The following is a 25,287-nucleotide window of genomic DNA, read 5'->3' as shown; positions in this document are numbered from 1 at the left end:
AGAACCCAGGTGTTCTAACTTCTATTCCAACATTTCTTTTGTGCATCACAGCAGACTTACACAAACTATGTTGTTTGATTTCAGACTTTGTTATAATATTTGGAAGATGAAATCAATCTGACTTAGGCTATGAATTATCATATGCATTTTTGATGCCTGTGGACAGTTGAGTGTTGGCTTCACTCTAAGTGCTTTTATTCAGATTTGTCACAATCTCTACCTAAAATGAATCCTTTATATTTTTCCTTGATGTTACATTTATTTTTAACCCCCCTTATCACATTATTCTTTCTTTATCTCATTACTTTCTAGGCATGTTTCTTTCATCTACTTCACATATGGAATATATATTGGTCAAAACTGAAAGCAAACAACAAAATCTTTTCCACTGCAATGTGCTACAGTCAGCAGAGCCTTGGAACCTAAAATCAAAGTCTGTTATGAAGGACCACAGTGTTAGAAAAGAAAATGATGTCTCATTAATGGGCCACAGTTCACCAAAGTAAACAGTTTTTTTCTTTGTTCTAACTGAATGAAAGGAGCTCCATTCCAGAATGGATCTTTCTTTTGACAACTATTAACTCGACACTAAAATATTGTTAGTTGTTTGTGTTGACCTTTTGTGGAAAAGTTCTAAAAATCAATCAATCGTCTACCCTAGGAACACTTCCTTTCTATGGAAAGCAAAGTAATAAAATACAGTAAGAAACATTTAATCCTTACCTTCAGTAGAAGTTCCTATAATTGGGCTTCTTCCACTAACTTAAAAAACATGTTCTTACAGTTAAGGTCTGAATAAAGGTCACCTAAGGTCAAAGATACTGAACAGTTTATGCAGCCATTTTCAAAAGATAATTATGGCCATTACACTTTGCTGGCAGAAAAGAATATTTCAGCTAACTCAAATTGTAGCTTCTTGAAGGAGGACAATAGACACTTGGATGGAAATCCTCCCAAAGAGTAAATCCTTGGCTCTGACATGCAAGCCTCTGCTAAAAATCTTAATGGTTTAAGTCCTGGTTTTCTTCCTGAATGATGGTCTCTCTTGCTTATTTTCCACTATTCGCTTTTCTGATTCAGTTTCAGTCTCCCACAACTTAGTGACACCAGAGCGACTCAACCAGCCTTATTGGGTTTGCTCCTTGCATGTGCTGATACTAGGCTCTGTAGGAGATCACATATCCATAGAAGACCTCCTAGGAGAAGGAGATGACACCTAATGAAGGATCTGGTCTGATTTCTGTCCTATCCATCACCTTCACCATCACAGCCATCACTGTCAGCTTTCTCACCATCACTTTCATCGTGATGACTTTTGGGTTTCAAATACTAGCAGGTTACTTAATCTCTTTGAAGTTAACAATATGAAAAATTTAAATGGGAATTTAAGATACTTAAATCCCAGGATTGTTTTGAATATTAAATGAGGTTATTCATGCAAAGTACCTACCATCTCATTTAGCTCTACTACCCCTGTTTACAGATTATTTTAACCATTTGTTGAGCAATTATTAGGTGAAGGCATTTTTACCCCCATTTAACCCCCTCATCAACCACTATGGGCTAAATACTTTGGTTCCCATTTTAAAGGTGGGGATTCTTGAAGGACCATATACCTTGCTCAAGGTTCCACAGATATTAACTGTTGGCACAAAGATTTAAACCTAGGTCTGTGTGGCTCTAAAATCAGTTGTGGGTACAAATTATGTTATTATGGAGTGTCTACCATATAATTTTACAACATTCTCAGAACTATAAAAGAAAATACATATTAAATCTGTCTAGTCTTCTATCTTAAAGTTGATTTTAGACCCAGGATATAGAACTGATTGAACCCACTTAGCTTACATGTCTTCCCAAAGAGATATTTGGGTTTGGCTTATTTATTAAGAAGTTCCTGAATCATACACTATCTCTTCTCACTCATGAGGCAAACAATTAAAGATAAGACTTCTATATCTCAGGCACAGAATATAAAGCCCAAAACTTTTATGCCAGACTTTATAAATCTCAACTCTAACATTGGGCCTTGCCCTGGCCCACTAACCCAGTGGTAAAATTAAAAAAAAAAATCTGACCATATAGATACTTAGCTATTAAGAAATTAAGACTCAGCCTCTTCAAATATCCATTCTGCATTAATCTTGTGACTCTAACTCCCTAAAATGCATCTAAATTCATTCAGTAAGTGATAAAACCCAACCTTCTTGGGGTTTATTAGAAGAAATAATCAAGAATTACCTTAGTGTCTGGAATCCTTAAAGAACTCTGAAGGAAATAAGTCAACATAAGTGGTTTTGGAGGGATGTTGTCCCTTGGGAAACAGGGAGTTTTATCACTTTAGGTACTAAGAAAAGGTCCATACATGTCCGTGCCATGGTATTCCTGAAAATATTACAATGATATTATTGCAATTTTAGGTAAACTTAATTCTTTATAAGAATAAAATACCAATGGAAAGGAAATCAGAGAATTAGTCATAACATCCACCAAAAATGATACTTCTAAAAAATATAGGGAGCTGGATAAAATTAAAGAAATTTCTAATTCCATCTTAGAATCTGAAGGATTTAGGATTCTATCATTCTTAAATCCCCCTGTGAGCCAAAAAATTCTGTGACATTTGACAGTGACAATATACTATAGAATGCTAAAGACATTGAACTATCTTCATTCCTAGAATATATCTCCCAGATCCTCGTCAAATTGTTTTCAGAGACAAAGAGGTCAAAGCTTTTTTTATCTTCTTCTTCTTCTTTTTTTCCCCCTCAATCCTGAGCCACAAGAGAATCAGCAACTATACACATTCACCTTCAATGAAAGAAATATACTTTACTGTCAGCTTCAAGGGTTGGTAAGTTCACCTGCAGAAGAGATTTCACAGGAACTAACAGTAAAATACCAGCCCCTACACTCATGCCAGTTTTATTAGAGATGAGATTATACTGTCATTGCTTCACTCAATGTCACTGAATGAGAAAATTATACTACATGAGTAAATATGACTAACTACTAGGGAGTCAAAATATTCTTCAGATAAACAAACAAACGAATAAACCTTTCATCTACAATCCAAAAAACATCTCAGAGTCAATTTGATTATCTTCAAGAGTGACTCTGAACAGAGTATAGATTAGTCATGTGGTGTCTAAAGCTTAGCTTGGACAAGTTATGGAAAAATGTTCAAGAAACTCTAATAATCAATAACATAGTACAATACATTCTGATAGTCTATAATAAAGTCAAGGGATATGTAATTTGATCACACAGAGTTATGAACAATTATGAGACAGTTAATAAGTGTTCTCTTCCCAAAAAGTCTTTAAAAAATTAGAATTAATTTGTCTTCATAGGTAAAGAATGGATGCCTCGGGACTTCCCTAGTGACACAGTTGTTAAGAATCTGTCTGCCATACTAATGATGAAAAATCTAAAAGAGAAATTAAGGAAACACTCCCATTTACCACTGCAACAAAAAGAATAAAATACCTAGGAAGAAACATACCTAAGGAGTCAAAAGACCTGTATGCAGAAAACTGTAAAACACTCATGAAAGAAATAAAAGATGGTACAAACAAATGGAGAGATATACCATGTTCTTGGATTGGAAGGATCAACATTGGGAAAATGACTATACTACACAAACCAATCTACAGATACAATGCAATCCCTATCAAAATACCCATGGCATTTTTCACAGAACTAGAACAAAAAATTTCACAATTTGTATGGAAACATGAAAGACCCCGAATAGCCCAAGCAATACTGAAAAAGAAAAACGGAGCTGGAGAAATCAGGCTCCCTGACTTTGGACTACACTGCAAAAATACAGTAATCAAGACTGTATGGTACTGGCACAAAACCAGACATATAGATCAATGGAAGAGGATAGAAAGCCCAGAGATAAACCCATGCACATAGAGTCACCTTATTTTAGATAAAGGAGGCAAGAATATACAATGGAGAAAAGACAGACTCTGCAATTAGTCGTGCTGGGATAACTGGACAGCTGCATGTAGAAGAATGAAATTAGAACACTCACTAACACCATACACAAAAATAAACTCCAAATGGATTAAAGACCTAAATGTAAGGCCAGACAATATAAAACTCTTAGAGAAAAACACAGGCAGAACACTCTATGACATAAATCACAACAAGATCCTTTTTGACCCACCTTCAACAGGAATGGAAATAAAAACAAAAATAAACAAATGGGACCTAATGAAACTTCAAAGCTTTTGCACAACAAAGGAAACCATAAACAAGATGAAAAGACAACCCTCAGAATGGGAGAAAATATTTGCAAATAGAGCAACTGACAAAGGATTAATCTCCAATATACAAGCAGCTCATGCAGTTCAATATCAAAAAAGCAAACAACCCAATCCAAAAATGGGCAGAAGACCTAAATAGACATTTCTCCAAAGAAGATATACAGATTGCCAACAAACATATGAAAGTATGCTCAACATCACTAATCATTAGAGAAATGCAAATCAAAACTACAATAAGGTATCACCTCATACCAGTCAGAACGGCCATCATCAAAAAATTTACAAACAATAAATGCTGCAGAGGGTGTGGAGAAAAGGGAACCCTCTTGCACTGTTGGTAGAAATGTAAATTAATATAGCCACTATGGAGAACAGTTTGGGGGTCCCTTAAAAAACTAAAAATAGAGCTACCATATGATCCAGCAATCCCACTACTGGGCATGTACCCTGAGGAAACCATAATTCATAAAGCGTCATGTACCACATTGTTCATTGAAGCTCTATTTACAATAGCCAGGACATGGAAGCAACCTAAGTGTCCATTGACAGATGAATGGATAAAGAAGATGTGGCACATATATACAATGGAATATTACTCAGCCATAAAAAGAAACAAAATTGAGTTATATGTAGTGAGGTGGATGGACGTAGAGTCTGTCATACAGAGTGAAGTAAGTCAGAAAGAGAAAAACAAATACCATATACTAACACATATATATGGAATCTAAAAAAAAAGAAAAGAAAAGGTTCTGAAGAACCTAGAGGCAGGACAGGAATAAAGACATAGATGTAGAGAATGGACTTGAGGACACAGGGAGTGGCAAAGGTAAGCTGGGACGAAGTGAGAGAGTGGCATGGATATATATATATATATATATATATATATATATATATATATACTGCCAAATGTATAATAGATACCTAGTGGGAAGCAGCCACATAGCACAGGGTGATCAGCTCAGTGCTTTGTGACCACCTAGAAGGGTAGGTTAGGGAAGGTGGGAGGGAGACACAAGAGGGAGGAGATATGGAGATATATGTATATGTATAGCTGATTCTCTTTGTTATAAAGCAGAAACTAACACACCATTGTAAAGCAATTATACTCCAATAAAGATGTTAAAAAAAAAAAAGAATCCGCCTGCTAATGCAGGGGACACGGGTTTGAGCCCTAGTCCAGGAGGATGTCACATGCCGCAGAGCAACTAAGCCCATGCACCACAACTACTGAGCCCGTGCTTTACAGCCCACAAGCCACAACTACTGAAGCCTGTGCGCCTAGAGCCCGTGCTCTGCAACAAGATAAGCCACCGCAATGAGAAGCCCGTGCACCACAATGAAGAGTAGCTGCTCACCGCAACTAGAGGAAGCCTGCACACAGCACCAAAGACCCAACACACCCCTCAACAAAAAAGAATGGATGCTTCCCTAGGAGTTAAGTGGATACTAGCTGACATTTTCCTTAAGGCCATCACCATCAATACCCTCTACCACTAATCTTTTGACTCATTAACCAGCCCTGAAATGGATTTTGCTGCTTACCTTTCTGGCTGATAAAATTAAGTCCTAGCAAAGAGCTCTGATAGGTTGTCCATACAATCTTAAGAGTAATAAAACAACCCAACACATTGAATCCTAAGCAATTAGAGGGAGAGAGAGGAGCCAATATTTTATATGAACACATTTGGAAAGCTGAGTAGTGATGTGTTGAAATAATACAATTAATTCTTTGTCACCACAACTGAATGAATATACAGGAATATATATGCATCCCCCACCCTTCCAATAAACACAGCATTACTTCATTTTTTTAAAAAACATACCAAGACTTGAGTCCTTCTAGATTCTGCAATGTTACCCTAGCAATCCCCTGGATGACTGAATAGCAGCATTTTACATGGGTCACCTCCATGACAATGCAGGACCCTAGCATAAATCCTAACTGGATCCAAGCCCAACTTTCCGTGCTCTTTGTTCATAACCCATTCAGGATGGTAGAGTAGACGCATACCTCCCTAACTTTCCTATTTATACTAAACCAGCAGTCACTCTCTTATAGAGCTCCTCACTAATCCATGATTTTATATTTGGCACAGAATAAATATTGCCTTCTAAACTTAGCAATATTATTATTATATGGATTAAACTCTGAATCTTAGGTTTATCCCCTAATGAAGATTTTTCAAAGGGACTTTGTTGATAATGTGGGTTTTATTATCTAACCACAGTTTAGAATGATCTGATTATCATTCTTTTTAAAAAATCCATTGATTACCAAATCAAATAAGAAGGCTTTCTGCTCTTCATTACAGACTTTGGTTTTATTAGCTTTCATGCTAGCTAAAGATAGAATTTCAACTGGAATAAAGAAAGCTCTCTCATCTAGCAATATGAGATCTTTATAGTTTAGAATTCCACCTGCCCTTGTTACTCCTAGCTAGAATCACAATATTTTATTCCTGACAATGTATTTTGGTAAAGCAGAAAGAGACAAAAGTCATAAAGGAGTATTATCACTTCACAAGGAAGGGCTAAGCAGCAAGAGAAGATGAAATTCAAATCAGCCAAGATCCTGTCTCCATGATAATATATCTCTCTAGCTTTGAAATCACATCAGAATAGCTACTATACTGAGTAGTTTTCAAAGTTGTCTTTGAGGCATGGAGACTTTTTAAGTAGAAAGCATCTAATAGAGTTAGACTCCTAAGAAGGAAGACTTTGTATCTGAACAGGCTTAGTTCTCATTTCCAGAGGGATGCAAAACATGGCAAGTAGGATGTCTTGAAATATATATATTTTTCTTCTTCAAATTCATTACAATTTTCTAATTCAGGCTTGGTTTCCTAAGCAAGTAAGACAAGTTCCTTTGTCAAAAGCTACCGATGGCTCTTCATTCTACCATGTTTTTCACTAGGATCTGTTAAGTAATGATTAGAGATGTAAACTAATATCACCTAAAAGAAAGAATAAGTAGCAAGTAGATGGTGTATCTTAATTGCCTGGGCAGTTCAAGGGTTCCATGGAAACTAAGAAAGCAATCATTTACCATCACATGCACCTAATTATCTTTATGGCTGATGGTTAGAATCCTCAAAGTAAAGAGAAAGTGCACTTGTTTATTTCTTCATTCAGTATTTTAATGTTCTAGTACTTGGGATCTGTGATTTTCTGTTCCACTTTCTGATGGTTGCTTGTCCACTGACTAGTGTTACATAGTTATACATTTGAGTGAACACCATTTGCTTTTAATGTGGATCTCTTTGTAATGAGGTCATATAAAAAACATCATAATTATGAAGCTTTACAATGTGTGAGTACAGAGTAGCCTGTTCCCTCCCTCACGCCCTCCTGCATATCAGCAGGGGGGCTTGGGGGCAACAAATATCATATCATATCAGCAGCAGGAAGGGGGAGGCAAAATGACACAAATATTTTATATTCTGCACTGCTCATCTGAATCTACAACTTATGAAAGATGGAGGCAGTCAAGGTCTTGAGGTCAATTATGGCCCATTTTAGGTTCTTTGGCAAGAACTCATGAAGATTAAAATACTGTTTGATTATGGTTTTCAGTACAGGAAAAGGTACATTAGGGCCAGCTCCATGTAACCAATAAACATGTATTTCTTATTGATATCAAGAGCCTTAAAAATGATATCAACAACAAAAACAACAAAAGCTTACATTTAATGACTGTTTATTGGTACTTTACTAAGCACCCTATGTATGTAATCTCATATAATTCCTCAAACAATTACTCTTGTGACCCTTCTATATTAGTTTCCTGTTAGTCTTATAACAAATTATCACAAGCTATTGGCTTAAAACAATACACATTTATTATCTTACAGTTCTTGAGGTCAGAGGTCCAAAACGGATCTCACTGGGCTAAAGTCAAGGTGTCGGCAGGGCTGGAAACCTTTCTGGAAGCTCTCCAGGAGAATCCATTCCCTTGCCTATTCCAGATCCTAAAGGTCACCTGCATTCCCTGTCTTGTGGCCTCCTTCCAGGTGGCCTGACATATTTACAGGTTTTAGGACTAAGACCTACACATCTTTGGAGGGTCATTATCCTGCCTAGCACATTTTCCAATCTCAGTGATGAGAATTCCACATAAAAATTCGGATCACATCTCTGCCTGTCACCTTCTCTCCCCCCTTTTAAATCTTTTACTGGTTTAAATCCTTGTTACTGGTATGAAAACAAAATCCTCTAACATGACCTTCATGATCCAGCAGCTCTAGCTCCTCCCTCTCTTATTTTCCCTATAGTCCCCTTCAACTTTGCTCTAGCTACACCAGCCTTGCTCTGGATCTGCGGCCTGACATAGACATTCCTATTTTCCAAACCTTGGTATCTGCTGTCTTCTATCTGGAATGCTCATCCAACACAGCTGTGCACAATTAACCTCTATTTATTCTTCTGCCTCTGCCACATACCACTTCCTCAGGGAAGCCTGCACTAACTACAAATCTCCCTATGGTCAATTAACTGACTCCTTTATTAATTTATTTATATAAATATATTTCTTTTCTGCTCACCTTGTTCCAGGCACTTCTCTCAGTGCTGGGGATATAGCAGGGCACAGAACAGACAAAGCTCTGGCCTTCATGAAGCTCAAGTTCTGATGATGGATGAGAGATGATACATAATAAACAGATATTCAATATATCAGATGGAATAAGTGCTATGAAGAAAACTAAAGCAGGGTAAGAGAGGAGAGAAATGAGTGTGAGCGTTACTTTAGACAAAGAAGTCAGGCAAGGATTCCATAATGAGGTGGCATTTGAAGAAGGGATGATGATTGTTGTGGATTTTTGAGGGAAGAGCATTCTACGTAGAAGCAACAATAAGTGTGAAGATCCAGAGATGGAGTGTGTTTGGTGCTCTGGCACCAGACCTCTACTTCTTTGTAAATGTAGTGACGTTAATCTTACATATCAGCATTATCATTAGAACAATCTCTGTTTCCTTTTACCATACTATCCATACAGTTTGTCACATTGTTGATTCTCCTAAATGTTTATTGGATGAACAAGTAAACAACCCTATGCATTGCTATTCTGATCTCCAACATATTTTTGAGGAAATTGAGGACTACAGTACTTAATAACTTCCCCATCCCCTAAATCCAAAGCTATTTGACACCATAGTGTATGTTCTTAACCACTTTGCTCTGTTGTCTACTTTCTAATTTTCATGGACATGCTTAACTTCAACTCTCTCTCTTAATGAGGGAAATGACTTAGAATAGCTATGAATGTTGATTACCAACTGGAGTATTCTCTTACATGAACAGAGGTATAGCTGCTCAGAGCCCCAGCTTCTTATAAAATGGTGAGATTAATAATCATTTCAAATATTGTTTAAAGATATAAGCTGTTGCATGAGATGATAAACGTGGAAACAATAAGAAAATGGTAAAATAGTTCCCTAGCCAACACCATAATGCACATGGAATGAATAAGGAATAGAACTGCTGAGATGTTTGTGATCCTGACACAAGTTCAGTGACATTACACAGAAAGAGTTCATAGGTATGCATGACTTGTGGCTATTCTTTTTGCTTATAACCCCATCAGGAAATGACTCTTTACTCCAAAAGGGGTGGACTATCTTTTATTCCTATAGAGAAAAAAGTGAACCATTTCCCCCCAAATGGGGATTGAGTGGTTTTTAGAAACAGAGAGAACAAGAGACAGGGAGAGAAGAATTCAAAGAATATTTCAGAAGGCAAATGTGCAAAGTGTATTGGAATGAGTATACTATTAATAACTTTATAGATGCTGTGACTTAAAGTGAACCTTAAAAGAAATTGAATACTGTTTTAAGCATATTAATAAGGGCCTTGATTTAAGTAAGAATTGAATTAACACACAAAAGTCCTCGAATAGCCAAAGCAATCCTGAGAAAGCAAAACAGAACTGGAGAAATCAGTCTCCCTGATTCAGACTATACTACAAAGATATAGAAAAACATAAATATAGATCAGTGGAACAGAATAGAAACCCAGAAATAAACCTATGCACCTATAGTCAATTAATCTATGGCAATGGAGGCAAGGATATACAATGGAGAAGAGACAGTCTCTTCAATAAGTGGTGCTGGGAAAACTGGACAGCTACATGTACAAGAATGAAACTACAAAATTCTCTAACACCATACACAAAAATAAACTCAAAATGAATCAAAAACCTAAATGTAAGGCTGGACACTATAAAACTCTTAGAGAAAAACATAGGCAGAACACTATTAGACATAAATTGCAGCAATATTTTTTGGGATCCATCTCCTAGAGTAATGGAAATAAAAACACAAATAAACAAATGGGACCTAATGAAATTTAAAAGCTTTTGCACAGCAAAGGAAACCATAAGCAAAACAAAAAGACAACTTACGGACTAGGAGAAAATATTTGTAAATGATGCTGCCGACAAGGGATTAATTTCCAAAATACATAAACAGTTCATACAGCTTAATATAAAAAAAACCCAATCAAAAAATGGGCAGAAGACTTAAATAGACATTTCTCAAAAGAAGGTATACAGAGGACAAACAGGCACATGAAAAGATGCTCAATATTGCTAATAATTAGAGAAATACAATCAAAACTACAATGAGGTATCATCTCACACCAGTCAGAATGGCCATCATTAAAATGTCTACAAGTAATAAATGCTGGAGAGGGTGTGGAAAAAAGAGAACCCTCCTACACTGTTGGTGCGGATGTAAGTTGGTACAGCCAGTATGGAGAATAGTATGGAGGTTCCTTAAAAAACTAAAACTAGAACTACCATATGATCCAGCAATCCCACTCCTGGACACATATCCAGAGAAAACCATACTTCAAAAAGATACATGCACCCCAATGTTCATTGCAACACTCTTTACAATAGCCAGTACATGGAAGCAACCTAAATGTCCATCAACAGAGGAGTGGATAGTGAAGATGTGGAACATATACACAATGGAATATTACTCAGCCATAAAAAAGAGTGAAATAATGCCCTTTGCAGCAACATGAATGAACCTAGAGATTATCATACTAAATGAAGTAAGTCAGACAGAGAAAGACAAATATCATATGATATCACTCATATGTGGAATCTAATTTTTAAAATGATACAAATAAACTTATTTACAAAACAGAAACAGACTCTCAGATTTCAAAAACAAACTTATGGTTATCAAAGTGGAAACATAGTGGGGAAGGATACATTAGGAGCTTGGGATTAACATACAGACACTACTATATATAAAATAGATAACTAACAAGGACCTACTGTATAGCACAGGGAACTCTACTCAATATTCTGTAATAAACTATATGGGTAAAGAATCTGAAAAAGAATGAATATATGTATATGTATAACTGAATCACTTTACTGTACGCCTGAAACTAACACAACATTGTAAACCAACTATACTCCAATAAAATAAAAATAAATAAATTAAATTAAATAAATAGTGACTAAGGCAAAAAAAAAAAAAAAAAAAAGAACTGAATTAGCATGGAACAGACAGTAGATGGTAATTTGGACAATGCGGGCTGAAAGAATCCATCCTAGAAGAGGATGGATTCCATCTTATTTCTGAATATATTTTTACTATTTTTACTGAAAACTTTTTTACTAAGAGTTTTCCACAATTCTTTACCAGGGAGAAAATGTATATTTACATAAGAAATACAATAAATATCACTTATTGTTTATTATATATAATTTTGCTTACTTTAGCCTCATTTAGATTATATCTGGCTCTCATTCCATTGTATGGGTTGAGTTGTTCTCAATTAAACTTACTGTTTTTCCTGGAAGAAAAGTTCAATTGAGGATATTATGAACATTGCCATTATTAATCAAAAGAAATGATTATTTTAAAATATATTTTAGTTATGCAATTTAAAAAGGCAATATATGCAGATGGTATAAAACTCAAAATTGCAGAGTGGTATAAACTGAAAAGTAAGTCTCCTTCTGATACCTGGAGCTATTTAAATAGTTCATATACCAGAGGCAGTGTTTTTATTTATATGTCCTTCTACAAATAATTTGTATATAGATATATACATATATATGTGTATATACATATATATAATATATACCCTGCTATTTTAATTTAAAATATTTTTCTATTTGCTATTGTAAAATGAGCCATATCTATTATATTTTGTATATGTAAATATGTACACATTCTGCATATCAATTTTAAATAATTAAATTACTGAATTATAATTTGCAAGAGTTTTACAGTTGATTTTCTTGGTGTTTCCACATCAACAGTAATCATTTTTAGAAAGTCATCATTTACAAGTTTCTTTTCAATATTCATAATTTATACTTCTTTCTCTAGTCTTGTTGGCTAATATTCCAATACTGTGTTAAATAACATTGGTTATAAAGGGCATACTGGCTTAATCCTGACTCTAATATTTTAATGGGGATGCTTCTGATGAGCTCTACTAAGCATGATGCCATCCTTAATTGATATAGCAGCACTATTCATGTCTAAGAAGGAACAAGCAAATTGCCTCCTTTCAGACACATAATCAATAGATGTGTGATAGACAGACAGATAGACAGATATTTTTGTACAAATAACTACTAAGATACCATGGCCCAGACTAGTTGTCCTCAAGAAATGACAGGCTATTTGGGCCCTTGTCCTGGGGCTCAGGAATGGAAAGAGGCTTCTAGCCAGCCTGGAGACCAGGCAAAAGTCCCAGGCCCTACAGGAGGCCATCTGGCTCCCACAGAGGCCATACACTGTCAGAGCATGAGAGTAAGGAGAGGTCAGGGATCCCAGCTTAAACCTCATGCACTTTATGATTATCGAAAAAATATCAGTACATAATGCATATTTATTTATTAGCATTGAAATGAGCCAAGCAGTCTTAGAAGTTATCCTTTAATTGCCTTTGCTCATATTAATATCTCTTTTTATTTCATATTTTGGGTATTTGTACTTCACTTCCATTTTTTATGGCTAGGTTAGCTAATGGTTTATCATGTTTACAATTTTTCCCCAAAAGACCAGCTTTTGAATTTTATATTTTGATTCACTAATATGTGTGAAGCAGCACTTTATAGTTTTGTAGTATCTAGGTCTTTCAGTGAACAAGATGAAAAATTATGGTCTGTTCTTCTGAAAAATACACATGTTCACACATTCTTTGAAAGTTGCCTGCAGATATTCGGGAGTTTATTTACCATGACATTTATTCATGTATCTTCAATTAGAAGTCCTATTCTCAAGCATTGTCAAATAACACATCTGTTGAGTTTGCAAGGTAAAGTTCAGCTCAGCCCTGGGACATAGTACATTTTAGAATTGAAGACACTATTAACAGTTTTAGGTTCTTCTACCACTGCTCTAGTACTACTACTACTGCTGCTACAACAAAAGACTTCCATTGCAGTTATTATGTGCCAGGCACCATGTACGTTCTTTATTTATTATCACAGATAACCTAGGACATAGGAACTATTATCATCGCCATTCTATAGATAATAAAACTAAGACACAGAAAAGACCCAGTTTTAGCAGAAACTTGCCTAAAACCACACAGCTAGCATCTGTTCGAGCCAGAATGCAAACCCCAGCCAGTCTAGCACTAAAGGTGATAGATATTTATTAGAAGAAAAGTCATAACAAGCTCCATTCATTCTCAAAACTCTTCTTGCTACTGCCCTGTTTTTTTTTGTTGTTGTTGCTGTTGTTGTTGATTTTTTTCCATTCCCTTCACTTTAGGCCAATTATTATCAACTGGGAGTGATTTTGGACTCCAGGGAATATCTGGCAATGTCTGGAGATATTTTAAGTTGCATATTTGCAGGGTGAGGGGTTGCTACTGGTATCTGATAGGTAGAGGCCAGGAATACTGCTAAACATTCTATAATGCAGAGAACTCCAAGACAAGCAAAGAATTATCCAGCCCATATGTCCACAGCACCGAGATTGATAAACTGCTTTAGAGAAACTGACCATGCCAGTTTCAGAACTCTGTATATGGCAGCAATATGGCAAAATAAAAATTACTTATTATGGGTTGAACTGTGCTCTCCCCCTCCCCCAAATGCATATATTTTAGCCGTTACCCCCAATATCACAGAATGTGACGTTTTTGGATATAGGGCTTGTAAGGAAGTAATTAAGTTAAAATAATGCCATCAGAATGGACCCTAATCCAATCTGACAGTTGTCCTTATAGGAAATTTGGACACACAGAGAGACACCAGAGATGCAAGGTGTGCTCAGAGGGACAGCCACATGAAGAGGCTGCAAGAGGGGTACCGCCTATAAGCCAAGGAGGGCTGTCTGCAACAGATCTTTCCCTTATGGTCCTCAGAGGAAACCACCCTTGCTGGCACCCTGATATCGGACTTCCAATCTCCAGAACTGTGAAAAAACAAATTTCTGTTGTTTGAGCCACCTACTCTGTGGTACTTCATTACGGCAGCCCTAGCAAATGAATACATTACTTAAGGCTATAAATTACTTTCAAGAACTTTTAGCTCTCCTAAAGTATTTTTTACATAGTCTATTGCTATGCTAATTAAAAATGATTCACCTCTTCAGTAAACCTGGGGTTTCACTTCATTTATTATGCAGCACTTTGTTAACTTCATTTCCTTTTTGGAACAAAATCCACTTTTGCTTCCCATTTCAGGCTGCAAGGAACTTCAAAAGTCTTCAAACCTTACACCCAAGTATTCTGCTCCAGTGAACATGCTGTGTGCACTGGGGAAGCTGGAGCTGGGCAGTTACTCCACATGAAAAAGATTAATTGGTATTTGTGTAATTTGAAAGCTGTTGTCTTTCAAAGATTGACAAATCACTTACCTCAAAAGTTAAACAGGTTAAATGAAACCTCTCAAAATGCAAAACTCTTGGCTTTGTTAATATGAGGTTAATGAAGCATTCTAAGCAATATGTTTTTTTTACATTTTCTCTAACATTATATAGAAACTGACTTAAAAAATCAGTATTTCTCATCTCAACCATTTGAAAAACAATGGATGTATGATAGATGCAAAAGGAAGGTCTGGGCTTCAGTTTTATGTCCATTTCCTTCCATCAGGCTCTTTTCATGCTTTCCTAGGAGTTGATCATCATTGGGTAGCAAAAGTGCACATCCCACAAAAACACTTCCTTACCATCCTTTTCTGTAGATAAAGAAGCCTCTTTTGCTTATGTGATGGAACAAGCAAGTTACACACACACACACACACACACACACACACACACACACACACACGCAGAGCTTCTGAAACTCCTCTCCTTTCCCATGACAACCTAACAACATGACTTCCATCACCTTTTCATTCTACCTGCCCTCTGTTGAGACAGGTCCTTTTAGATAATTTACTGTGAATATAATAGCCTCTTACCCCAGTCCTGAGACAGTTCATAAAACTAGCCTGTGCCTTAGCTCCACTAATAACTCTCTTCTGGATAATGGAAGTTTGGGAATGAGGGGAGTAGGATGTGGGTGGCATGTCTGCATTATCTCACACTTACTACATTTTGATGCTTGCACCTGTCTCTGTGGCTTTTTCTCAGAACCCATTGCCTGAAAGTTCATGCGTTATTAAAAAAATCATTATATTGCTTAGAGATACACTGCTGTCCCTGTACTTTTCCTCCAGAAAATAATTGCATCTCTCTTTTGTTTTTCTCCTTTGGCGAGTCACATCTCTCATCCTCTATCTGCTCCCAGAGTTAGCTAGTTGAATCAAAGCAAGCTCTTTGAGCTGAATTTTTGCTATTTCTTTCTTAGCAGTCTCCTGCCTTCTGCTACTACTTTCCTTTTGGTTCCAGGGACATGTTATGTTTTTTCACAATGACTAGGGCAGCAAGTGCTATGAGCCTAAGAGGGTAGGGTCAAGGAACGCTAAACATCCTGCAACCTGCAGAGCAGTTCTGAAACAAAGAAGAGTTGTCCTGCCCCAAATGATAATATCATACCTGTTGGAAACCACTGACAGATAGTAACACTCTAGGTGTTACACTCTAGGTCAGGGTGTCAGAGACAGAAATATTGGCTTTCTCATCCTCAGAGATAAAACATTCCTTGACAAGACACTTTTGTTATTTTGTGCCTCTAAAATCTTAAATGTTTTACATCTCAGGCCTCTGAGAGTAAGGATGCATTATGTGCTGATGATGACATCTGGAGAATGACATTGAACGTTGCTTCAATGCAGTGTTGCTGTGGAAGGTTTATGGAGGGGAATGTATCTCCTGCAGAGTGCAAGTCAGAGCTGAGGGAACAAACATCATTCACCATTTATTCAGCAAACATTTCCTGGGCAGCTTTTCTCTTCTCTACTATTCTAAGGTGCTCTGGAGCTAAAGATAAATTGTATAATATCCCTGCCTCTAAGGAACTATGTCTTATTTAATAATTGCCTTCAAAAAATTAAAGCTGCTCCAATGGTTGACTTATCAATGATTCTGAGTCTTTAGGAATCTTTGGATTTACATGTTACTTGCTCAGGGGATGACTTGGGGTCCTGCTCCCTGCCATTTGAATGGCAATGAGGACCTGGAGAAATAAGGTTCCTGGTTTACTGGTTCAATGGATTTAAATGTTCTCCTGGAGAAATACATTATATGATTTCAGATATAGGCAAATTAAGGGCCACAGAAGCCCCAAGGAGGGTTTCTTTATGCTTGAATTAATATAGTAATAACCAATATTTTGTGAATAATGCATTTAATAGGATGGGTCTCTGTAACACATTGAAGAGTTTTATGGATCTCTAAGGCTCTGGGAAAAAAGAAGGGACAAAGAGTGTAAAGATACTAAAAACGGGTGAAAATGTTGGGACTCAGGAGCAGACAGAACAATGGAAACTAGAATCAGCCTGGTTCATATATAAAATTTTCATGGTTCTGCTTATTTTTCATCTCCCCACTTTATTTAAATTTGGAACCTTGAAAGTATAGAGCAAGTTCCCTTTGTCTTCTTCTGATACCAACATTCACTCACATAATCATCCAACCCACAAAAAATGTGATAAAATTCAGGATCACAGAAGGAAAGTGAAGGCTCAGTAACCATTGGTAATCAACATTTCTCTTCCTTTTATATATTCAGTCTCTCCCTCTTAATAGCGTCATATCATTTGTTATTTAAATATGTCCAAGTCTCACAAAAAAATCCATCAAAAAACACAACTCTGTCTTGCCTCCACATTTTTATCTACTACCTTGTCTCTCAGTTCCCTTTCACAGATAAGCCTCTCAAGAATATTTTATTTTATTAATTTATACCCATTTTTCAATGTCATGCATTTGAGTCTATGCCCATCATGCATCTAGAAAAAAATTTCACTAAGGTCACCAAAGACTGCCATATCACTAAATCCTATGGGTTATTTTTTCAATCCTCATATTACATGACTTCTCAGTAGCACCTCAGTGCTGCTCACTACTCTCCCTTCTTGAAACATTGGTTTAATTAAGCTTCTGTTTTATTCTGGCTATGCCTTCTTTACCTCTTTTCCTGGTGCCTCTTTTTATTGTGTGTCATAAAATATCAGAGTTCCTCAAGGTTCAGCCTCATGACATTCTATCTTGTTTTATTTCTTCATTGAATAATTTCTCTGTAAGCAATCTTTTTTTTTCTCCTAAAGACACTTAAAATTCAATCTTTCCAAAATGAACTCATCATCTGATGACCTTTTCGCACAGAAACTCAGTCCATATCTGTATTCACCATCTCAATAAGTATACATCATCCACCTACTTTTGTAAACCATAAAGCCAGAAATTATCCTCAATACCAGACTTTTCTTTAACCCACTGTCTACTCTATCCAATGCACCATCTATTTATGTTCATATTTTAATTTTTATGTACTTAATGAATATTTCTACTATCTTCCATATCAATTAACAAGACCCAAGTCCAAGTTACCATTATCTCTTATCTAGACTCCTATAATGAACTACTAATTGGATTCCCCAAATATGCTCCTTTATTAGTACATGCATTACACTTATATACATACATATTAGTGTATATATTAGCATATATATTAATGTGTATATATATATATATAATATATATAATCTCCCTATCCTACTTTAATATATATAAAGAGATTTATTATAAGGTAATGGCTATGTGATTATGGAGGCTGAGCAGTCCTCAGATCTAGTTGGCAATCTGGAGACCCAGGAGAATCAACGATGTGGTTCTAATCCACGTCCAAAGGCCTGAGAGCCAGGAGCACCAATAAAAGTTCCAGTCCCAGGGAAGGAGAAGACCAATATTTCGACTCCATCTTTCAGGCGAGTGAAGTTTCCTCCTCCTCAACATTTTTGTTGTACTCAGGTCTTCAGTTGATTGGTGGAGGAACACCCACATTATGAAGCGAATCTGCTTCACTCAGTCTACTGATTTCAATGTTAATCTCAGCAAAAAAATCCCTTATAGGGCTTCCCTGGTGGCGCAGTGGTTGAGAATCTGCCTGCTAGTGCAGGGGACACGGGTTCAAGCCCTGGTCTGGGAGGATCCCACATGCCGCAGAGTGACTGAGCCCGTGAGCCACAATTGCTTAGCCTGCGTGTCTGGAGCCTGTGCTCCTCAACAAGAGAGGCCATGATAGTGAGAGGCCCGCGCAACACGATGAGGACTGGCCCCCACTCACTGCAACTACAGAAAGCCCTCGCACAGAAACAAAGACCCAACACAGCAAAAATAAAGAAATAAATTACTAAACTCCTACCCTCAACATCTTCTTAAAAAAACAAAAAAAACAAAAAACCTTATAGTCACATCCAGAATGATGTTTAGCCAAATGTCTGGGCATACTGTGACTCAGTCAAGTTGACATATAAAATTAACTATCATACTCTTATGCATCCCACCTTTCATACATACCCATGACCAAAATTATTTTTCTCCCAAATGCAAGTCCTTAACAGAGCCTACAAAGCCTTGTATGATTTGGTCCTTACAAACCTCTTTAACCTAATCTCTCATTGCTTTTCCCCTTGATTTCTACATTCAACCTGTACTGTCTGTTTTCAGTTCCTCAAACATGCCTTGCTCCGGCTGGTTTGTCCTGCTGAAGTGGTTTCTTGCTTCCTCTTTTGCTATCTGATTCCTCTGCATCCTTCAGATCTCAGTTCAAATGCCATTTCCACAGGGAAGACTTCCATGAGTACTCAGAAGAGGTTGGATATCCCTGTCATATGTTATTACAGCACCATTTACCTTCTCTTCATACATTTTACTTTAGTGACACTTTACAAGATTAAATTTACATGATAATTTACATAATAACATATTTGATTAATTTTTGCTAGTCCAAGAGACCATAAGCCATGTTGAATTTTGCTCAAAACTGTACCTTCAGGGCCCAGTCTAATTTTTGGTATATGGGAGGTATTTAACACATATTTGATTGGGTGATCTATACCTCCATTGTACCGATAGTCCACTAAATCAGCAAGGAAATTAGAGTCAGATGGTCTGGAGTTCCACTTCTTGTCCAAATTACCATATTCTATTTATCAACTCGTTGGTCATATCATTAACATCTTTATAGATTTTTCTCTTTTCTTTATCAGCCAACTTCCTCAAAGCAATTAGACTAGGAGGCCTACTAATCATTAGAGTTATCTTCCTTGAAAGGTGGGAACCAGAAAACATACATGCATTCAGAGTAAAAGAAGGAAGAAAAGGCAGAGTGAAGCAGAGGATGAGAAAGGAACTGAAGGAAAAAGAAACAATCAGTTTTGACCAACTCCTCACATTAATCTGAGATTAGATTGGGGGCTGATAGAAGATAATTTGTGATTCAGTAGAGCAGGGTTGGCCAACTATGGTGCCTTAGTCAAATCCTGCCTGCCATCTGTTTTTGTATAGCTTGTGAACTAAGAATAATTTCTATATTTTTAAATGGTAAAAAGTAAAAAGAAAAATTATATTTAGTGATGTGAAAATGTTGTGAAATTCAAATGTTTGTGTTCATAAAGCTTTATTAGAAAATAGCAATGCATATTATTCACATATTGCCTATGGCTGCTCATGTCTATGGCTACTAGGCCTACAAAGGCAGAGCTGAGTAGTTGCAACAGAGACCATATGGTTCACAAAGTCTAAAATATTTACTCTCTGGTCCTTTACCAAAAAGAGAGGTCACTTAGCTGCTAGTCATTTCTGCCAGAAAAAAATTCTTTGCAGACTCATTTGGTTGAAGCATAATGTGCACTAGTGCTCAATGTTACATATAAAAGGACATTTCAAGGCTAAATTATTTTGGGGTCATTCATCATTTGGGTTTATCCATGTCATGCATTTCCCCCTGAGGTAGCACAGAGAGTCAAGATATGAAGGAATATTTCATGACATAAAATTCATCCAATTACAGACCACTTGAGGAATATGTTTATGATCATGTTTAGTTGTAGTTCTGGCTCTGCTGCTAACTAACATGGGTGATAGGACAGAACATGTTATAGAGTTTCCCACACTTTCTCTGGATTCAGATAAACCTTGCATCAAATTTGGACCTTGCCATTTGCTAACTACACGTCCTTGGGCTGTTTATGCTACAATTTGAAGACTGCATCTTCAAGTCTAAAATTGCAATGTTAACAGTAATAACAACATACTTTCAGAGGATTAAGTGAGAAAATAGATGGGAATCATTTAGCTCACTTCCTACCACACAGAAAAAGCTTGTGATTAGCTGTTTCACCTTGAGAAAGCTACTTAATCTGGTATATGGAGGTCGGATGGAGTGGGGTTGCGGGAGGTTGAATTGAATTAAGCCTCACATATAGCATCAGCTTTCCTGCTGTTGAAGCTGGGTGTTAAAAGTAATGTTGAAATTCGTTACAATGGATTTCTGAAAAGATAGTATGGTCCTAGATCTCTTTATGAAGATATGAAGTTGACCAATTTTTACAGACTCTGCTGAAGATATATCACTTTATATCAGGCACTCAGAAAAGTATACTTACTAGTTATCACAGGAAAAACTGAGTTATGTTTTCACATAGCATCAGACTAGTGAACTACTTCAAGCAAATGTTTTCAAGGCATAATAAAGTGCCAGTTTTTGGTCATCTGCGATGTATTAAGATAAGGCATCAGGAAAGAGTTCCATGGTTCTATTTTCTTTTCATACTGAGGTGTTTCCATATTAAAGCAACAATCTTTCTTGGGTAAAAGTTGGAATGATTTGTAGACAAACTTCCATCCTTGGTATTGTAGAAGGCTCTTCAAAATTTGGAGTATGGTAACATTTTCTTTATTGCTGGCATTTGAAAATATTCTTATATTTTCACATATGTTACCAATAGGTACTCAACATGTCCAGGTGTTGAAACTATGGCGATGGGTCATTGTCATTGTAGGACTTCTCTAGAACATACAGAGACATTTTCCAAGAGATGACTGTTCCTGATATTGCCTAGACTTTCTGCAGTTTTGGGGAGGGAAGCAGGAGAGAGTATGGAAGGCTACCCCTCTTAGGAATTCATGCTGACATTGGCTGATGATTTGGACTGTGGAGAGATATAACAATCATGTCGCATGTCTTGGCTTGTCATGCCTTGTAGCACACACATAGTGATCTAAAATAGGTAATAAAGTTCCATAAGAATCTAACTGTAGCTTATTCACTTAGCATGAGACATTTCTTTCTTTCCATTAAAGTTTCAGATAGAATCAATCTCTCAATTACACTCATCTGGCAAACCAGGGAGGCTCTGACTCAAAACACTGCCCAATTCCTGACATAATCAACAAAACTATATTGATTTAGGACACCTAATGTGATTGCTATGATTTGTAAAGATCCAAAAGACCCAGACGGTGTAGTCTAGGCATTTATAGAGTACAACCTAGTCGTCACTGGTTCCTTCTTCCTCTGTGTGCTCTCTTTTATAAGCAAGACAGAAATAACTAATACATGGTTCAGAAACTACACACCTAAGAAAATTATAAAGTTTCTACTACACTTCTTCATCCTAAAATCACACTTGAGGGAATGATCAGAATAAGAGTATTAACATGTGTTTGTAGAGCAGAACCTTCTCTGGAGAGTGAAATATTCCATGTCACTCCAAGAATAATTTTCCCAGTTTAGAACAAAAATTAATGAAAATATGGGACTACCAAAGATGAGTCATTTCTTCTTTCTTACAGGCAAAAATGATTTCAGTGAGGAAAGCAAAATTTTTTCTTTTTTCTTTTTTTTTTTGCCTGACTTTAAATAGGTTTTATTAAACTTTACATCAGGTTTATTGAAGTATAATTTTAAATCATTAAAATAGACCATTTATTTATGTGTACAGTTTGATGAGTTTTGATAAATGCATGCATCCAAGTAACTTCCACCACAAGCAAGATACAGAACATGTTTTTCACTCCAAAAGTAAAGAGACATAATTCACTCCTTTACCTTTGCAGGTAATTACTTACTCCATTCCTGGCCTGACAGCTACTGATTTGCTGGTTTCTGTTAGTCGTGTTTAATTTGTCTTTTCTATAATTCCATATAAGTGAAATCACATGCCATATGTCCTTTTATGTCTGGTTTCTTTCATTCAGCATAATTTTGTGATACACTCATATTGTTTCCTGTAGCAATAATTTGTTACTTTTATTGATGAATAATATTTCATTGTAAGAATGTGCAGCAATTTGTTTATCCATTTACCTATTGATGGATATTTGAACTGTTCCCAGTTTAAAGCTATTGCGAAGTTGCTATGAATATTTATTTGAGTCTTTGTGTGAACATGTTTTTATTTTTCTTGTATAAATACCTAGATTTGACATTTCTGGATCATATGGCAACTAGATGTTTAACTTTCAAGAAACTGCCTCACCTTTTCCCCAAATGGTTGACCCATTTTATTTTTACATCAACATATGTCCATATTCTCTTGAACATTTGATATTATCAGTATTTATTTTTAATTTTTTATAATCCTAGATGTGTAGCAGTATGCCTTTGTGGTTTTAAGTTGCATATCTCCAATGATTAATGATGCTGAGCATTTTTCCACAAGCGTATCGGCCATCTTCTTTAATGAAGTGTCTATTCAAATTCTTCACATTTTTTTTGGATTGGGCCCTTGCCACTTTATTTTTTAGTTGTCTGTGTTCTTTACATATGCTAGAAACAGACTCAAATGGAATTTGAAGTCAAGAATTTAAGAATAACCTATGAATTATTCTTAAATTATTCTCTAACTAGTCAGTATATTCACAGATTCTAACTCGGTTTGCATTCCAATAATTATTCTGTCTAAAACTCCTGGTCATTCTTTGCTTGGCTATAGGTAGTTTTAATCTACTCATACTGGATTAATATTCTGCAACAAATGCAAAGTGACTCCATAGCAGAATTCTGGCACGTTTTCTCTGCATAATTCCCTCATCTCCAGTTCTCCATCCTACAAAGTCAAATGACTTCAGCCTCCACGAATATTCATCTTTGTCTCCTCAGCTCACTAAGACCAATGTGCTCTATTTACACTATTATTCAGGAATTGAATGCACGTTGCTCATAGGGATCATCTTGTTTCTCTTCTCTCCTAGACCAATGAGTCCTGTGTTTCCTGTTGTCCAATGTGAATAAACAGCTGTCTTATAATTGTTGTCCAATTCTTTAGTTGTCCATGGTTGGAAGATAATCCATTCCAATTACTTCATTATGGCCAGAAGCAGAAGTCTCAATATGCTTCTTAAGATCAGCTTAGCCACACAGATGAAATGAAGGGCATGTGTATCCAATTAAATTTTTTTATTTTAGGATAATACAGTTAAAGACAAGAAGATGAAGAGGAAGATGGCAGTGTATATATGTGTGTAAAGATATATTCTGCTCCATGTGCTTGATCTAACAAAGAGTAAAATATCAAAAATATAAGAAACTAAACATGTTTGTTGAGCAATCAAGAGATTGAACCTATGATTTCCTATAATGGGTAAGGAAAATACAGTTTATTGTAAACTTGTTGGCACAAATGTGGCTCATGAGAATATTCTTTGTCAGTGTGGGGAGTCCAGATTGGACACAACCCATTCTAGTCTGCTCCTCTGCTATAGTATATACTGACATGAGTAAAAACAAGTCAAATGTATTTTGAAGGAAAAGGTGACATTTGTTTAAATTAGATATATAATTCAGGACTCATCAATGTTTGCCAAAGAGGGGGATATGAGAGGTAGATTCTCTAGATTAGCCTGGCTACCAATTGCATACCTGTAGTATAAAATACAGATGTTTTAATATGGTCCAGCCTCTGGTTTTTTGTTGTTGTTGTTGTTGTTGTTGTTGTTCTTTTTTCCTCTTACCTCTTCTCATTGCTGGATCTTCTACACTAACCTCTTTTGAGGCTCACTCCTGATCCCCTACTAAACCTTGCATTTCTGCAAGGAGATGATGAACTTGTTTCCATGGAGACTTAATTTCCAGGTAAGCGTTACTTAATCTCACAAATTTTTGCATATTAACAGGACACAAGTCTTGGCTCAAAAACTAGGAAATGTACTCACAAATTTATGGCCACCTTAAAAACTCTCTTCAAAGAAAAACGTATATTATATATATATACACACTATTCAACAATGTGTGTATGTGTACATTATGTGTACTTAGATGTTGACTTTGTTGGGTTCCTTCCAACTGCCTCTACAAGGGGCGAGAGCCAGCGAGTGCTGCTTATATTTAAATCCATCCTGTCTGTTCTGAGTCTCCTAGAATGAGCTGTGCAAACCATGATACATATAGAGCTAATCTAACAAAATGAATGTGAACTGTACAAGAATAACCATTTGGGAAATAGCAATAAAAGAAAAAAATCCAATTCAAAATATCCCAAACAAAATAGTACCTAGTAAGCAATGTATACAAAATAAATGTACAAAATCCATATGAAGAAATTATAAAACCTTTTGAGGAACATAAGAGATGTTGATAAAGACTGAATTTGTTGGAAACATTGTTAACACTTTACACAGTAACTCAGAAATT

The sequence above is a fragment of the Hyperoodon ampullatus genome (assembly GCF_949752795.1).
Source record: "Hyperoodon ampullatus genome assembly, chromosome: 7".
NCBI lineage: Eukaryota > Metazoa > Chordata > Mammalia > Artiodactyla > Ziphiidae > Hyperoodon > Hyperoodon ampullatus.
This window is presented reverse-complemented; position numbering follows the sequence as displayed.